The following is a 4,760-nucleotide window of genomic DNA, read 5'->3' as shown; positions in this document are numbered from 1 at the left end:
ACTTTATTTTATTTGTTTACTTTTCTATTTTTTATTTTTTCCTTTTTCTCTCTGTCTTCCCCTTTTTGTCTATCACATGACTCTGTAAATGAACAGTCGGGTGTCCTTGTTTTAATGGCCTGCCAATATATACATTATTATGATTGACCATTGACTGAACACTATTCAATTTTTTTTCTCTGTGTTTTTCTCCTTGTCTCTGTATTCTTTCTGTTGAAGAGCGTAGCTCGAAACGTCAAAGACTTTCCGTATTCCCGAGCGTCATACTAATATATACTTTTGTTATTTACACCACCTGTCCTCGTCTGTTGTTATTATTTGTATATTCTCCCATATACAGTACGTTTCTCTGTCCTAGGTGTCAGAGAGACACTCGGCAAGAAACAGAAACAGAACTGAAAGAATAAGTAGCAGGCTTAAAAAAAAAAAAGAAGAAAAGTACTGTGGTTGATTCATTTGACTAAAACTTTTTCAAGGCAGTGCTCCAGTATGGCTTTAGTATGCCTGTAACAAGAAAAAGAAAATAAAAAGATCACCCTGCTGATCCACAAAACCAACATTTTTTAAAGGAAAGAGAAAAATTGATTTTAACAGTAAAAATAAAATCAGCCTGAGCTGGATTTGAACTCAGACCCACAAAGTATTTTATCCAATGTACTCACACCAATGTACTAATAGTGACAATAGCAATATTAACAATACTGACAACAGCAGGTATATCAACAACAATGAAACTAATATTAGTTACATGCCTCATTCTATACTAGTAATATTTTGTAATTTTTCTTAAGACAAAAATACAGAAAATAAAAAAAAAATATTTTCAAAAATACAGATTTCATATTATTGTTTTTATAAGCATTATTCAAAGTGTGCAAAAGCAAAATTAAATAAAAAATATCGAAAAAAGTATAAAAGTATATATATATATATATATATATATATATATATATATATATATATATATATATATATATATATACATACATATGTGTGTGTGTGTCTGTGTGTATATATATATATATATAATCTACATTCGTTCTGTTTTCACCTCCAGCAGATTACTCTTGAAGCAAAATATTGGAACTAAATTCACTTAGTATTTTAGTGATAGACATGCATATCAATTGGTTTGGAAGTAAGTCATGTGACCTGGCTTGCACTCTCTCAGAGAACTGGGGGAGGGTGGAAAAAAAATAAGGAAAACAAAAATATCTCGTGGCTGATCAATATCTTCAGACATGTAATCATTTCAAATAGAAACATAGTATGGCACACACTATGTATTCTTTGCCAGCATGCCCGAAGACGTGTGTTCCATTCAGGTAACAGGAAATCTGCTCTACACTTTCAGAGAGGAAAGAGAGGAAGGTAGAAAGACTGGCAGAGAAAGAAAGAGAGAGAGAGAGTAAAAGACAGGAGGAGAGTTAGATAGATAGAGAGAGAGAGATAGAAAGGAAGAGAGAAAGAAGAAAAACAGAGAACAACAACAAGAACTGTAATGATGAATAAATAGGAGATAAAACAATTAAAATACAAATTAAATTTAAAACAAGAAAACTGACAAAAAAAAATTAAATCACATTCAATTAAATAATAAATTATAAACAGTTAATCTAGATTTTCTCCTTAATAATAATTGTAACTTTTTTGTTATTGTGTTTTTGTTGAATTATTTTTGTGTGTTTTATTGATACTGGAAAAAATAATGATGAATAAATAAATACCAATATAATAATGTTATTATTTCATTTATTTTCTTTTTTTTACATTGAAAGGAAATCAAAGAAATGTCTTGATTATTGGTGAAAACCATCTAGAAACAAACACTTTATTTTAATTTAAATGTGTGCATATGTGTATATATGTATGCATATGTGTGCATATGTACATATGAATGCATGCATGTATGTAGACTTATATATATATATATATATAGCCACCAGCATGGTTGTAGCAAGAAGCATGCTTCCCAAGCACATGGTTTTGGGTTCAGTCCCACTGTGTGACATCTTGTGCAAATATCTTGTGAGAGATCTTGGTTGAAAGAAATTGAAAAATGCATGTACATACATTATATATATATATATATATATATATATATTTATATATACACATTGTTGTGTCTGGGGAGAGTCATTCTCTTTTAGTGCCTTATTTAACACAGTGTGTTAAATAATAAACCACTAAAAGAGAATGACTCTCCCAGACACAGCAAAATATGCTTCAACACATGAACTCACATAAAGAATCTTGCAAACCAAATCCAAAACCGAAATACATACACACACACACACACACACACACATATATATATGTACGTATATAGATGTAGATATATCTGTGTGTGTGTGTGTCTCTCTCTCTCTTTCTCTCTCTTTGAGTTTGTGTTTGTCCAATTCCATTACTTAGCAGTTTGGCAAAAGAAACAAATGGAATAAATACCAGGCTTAAAAAAAGAAAGTACTAGATATGACTTTTACTGACTAAGCCATTCCTAGTGGTGCCCCAGCATGATCATAGTCCAATGACGGAAACAAGTAAAAGATAGAAAATTAAAATTGCATAAATGAATGGAATGCATGTGTGTGCTTGTGTGTATACTATGTGTGTGTGAGTGTGTGTGTGTGTGTGTGTGTGTATTAAGTATCAGTGACAGAAGTAGTATACATGGCTCAATGGTTAGAGTGTCGAGCTTACGAGCATGAGGTTGTGAGTTCGAATCCCGGACCGGGCTGTGTGTCGTGTTCTTGAGCAAGACCCTTTATTTCACGTTGCTCCAGTTCACTCAGCTGTAGAAATGAGTTGCGACGTCACAGGTGCCAAGCTGTATCGGCCCCTTTGCCTTTCTCTTGGATAACATCAGTGGCGTGGAGAGGAGGAGGCTGGTATGCATGGGCGACTGCTGGTCTTCCATAAAACAACCTTGCCCGGACTTGTGCCTTAGTGGGGAACTTTGTAGGTGCAATCCCATGGTCAGTCATGACCGAAGGGGTCTCAGTCTCAGTCTCATATCCAACTTAATATGGATGCCTTGAAGAACACAGAACTCTCTGAGTGGTTGGCATTAGGAAGGGCATCCAGCTGTAGAAACTCTGCCAAATTTAGACTGGAGCCTGGTGTTGCCATCCGGTTTCACCAGTCCTCAGTCAAATCGTCCAACCCATGCTAGCATGGAAAGCGGACGTTAAACGATGATGATGATGATGATGATGATGAAAGATCCTCTCATATAGCTGCTTGGTGCATAAAATCACACACATAAATTGTAGCAGACAAGAATCATCTGTCATGGGCACTGGAATTCCAGTACAACAGCTAATAGCCACCTCTCAAAATTGCTTGCCTTGTACCTAACTAAGAAGCAATCATCATCATGACCATGATCATGAAGAGCATTTTGATCCTAATCATCACCACCCCCACCATCACCATCATTATCATGGTCATCATTTAATTACTCTTTACTCTCTTACTTGTTTCAGTCATTTGACTGTGGCCATGCTGGAGCACTGCCTTTATAGTCAAGCAAATCGACCCTTGGACTTATTCTTTGTAAGCCTAGTACTTATTCTGTCGGTCTCTTTTGCCGAACCGCTAAATTACGGGGGCGTAAACGCACCAGCATCGGTTGTCAAGCGATGCTGGGGAGGACAAACACAGACACACAAACATATACACACACATACACACACATATATATATATATATATATACATATATATATACGATGTGCTTCTTTCAGTTTCCGTCTATCAAATCCACTCACAAGGCTTTGGTCGGCCCGAGGCTATAGTAAAAGATACTTGCCCAAGGTGCCACACAGTGGGACTCAACCCAGAACCATGTGGTTGGTAAGCAAGCTACTTACCACATAGCCTTTTCCAAGCTTGTATGGGTCAGATAGAATTTGTTGAGGCAGATTTTTCCACAGCTGGATGCCTTTCCTATCACTCACTAACCCTTACCTATTTCCCCCCATGGCCAGACATGCTTTTCACAGAAGACTGGGAATGTACAGCTCTGTTTGTTTGATGGCGATATTTAATTTACAATCAATACTTATCAAGACAAGGTACACATGCATGCAAGCACACACACACACACACACACACACACACACACACACACACACACACACACACACACACACACACACACACACAGGGAGAGTTATACATTTTTAAAGATTATTTAGTAAAAAAAACATTTTCTTAATATTACATTCTGACATGTGTTTCTGCTGATTAAGAGTTTGAGGGTCTTTTGATATAATAGCTTTGAGCATTTAATCAATTCATATTATATTAGTTGTACTACAACAATATAAAAATAATACATGATATAAATCAATTGAAGTACAATTGATTTAATATAAATTGATTAAATGCACAAAACAATTATATCAAAGGACTCTAAGACACTGATTCAGCAGAAACACATATAGGAATTTTGTATGAAGAAAATGTTTTTTATTAAATAAACTTTAATGATGTATAACTCCCCATTCTTCATTATTATGTCATGATAATATACTCTGTATTCTGCAAGAAACCCATTGAAGCAAACTCAGGTTTTACCAATCAATGGAAGTACAGTTTAATTGTTTATTCTAAACAATTCTAAATGTTTCCTACAGTTCAATGTGGATAACCAAGTCAGGATCTTATCAGTGCCCATAAGGTTTCAGCCTGGATTTAAAATACCAGTTCCTTTGTGTTTTTTTATATAAATATGTATATATATATATATATATATAT

At 34.7% G+C, this 4,760-nt stretch overlaps 1 long non-coding RNA gene across 1 annotated transcript in view; it reads right to left on the bottom strand.

Annotated features, from left to right (window-relative positions):
- Nucleotides 1-184: 184 nt before the first annotated feature.
- The window catches only part of LOC128247400 (uncharacterized), a 12,226-nt gene continuing 7,650 nt past the window's right edge, over nucleotides 185-4,760 (bottom strand). The window contains exon 2 of the long non-coding RNA XR_008263778.1: nucleotides 185-504. This is a non-coding gene — a long non-coding RNA (uncharacterized LOC128247400). The remainder of the gene's footprint in view (nucleotides 505-4,760) is intronic.

The sequence above is a fragment of the Octopus bimaculoides genome, chromosome 3 (assembly GCF_001194135.2).
Source record: "Octopus bimaculoides isolate UCB-OBI-ISO-001 chromosome 3, ASM119413v2, whole genome shotgun sequence".
In the NCBI taxonomy this organism is placed as follows: Eukaryota; Metazoa; Mollusca; class Cephalopoda; order Octopoda; family Octopodidae; genus Octopus; species Octopus bimaculoides.
The sequence above is the reverse complement of the archived record's forward strand: the minus strand, read 5'-3'. Positions and strand labels throughout refer to the sequence as shown.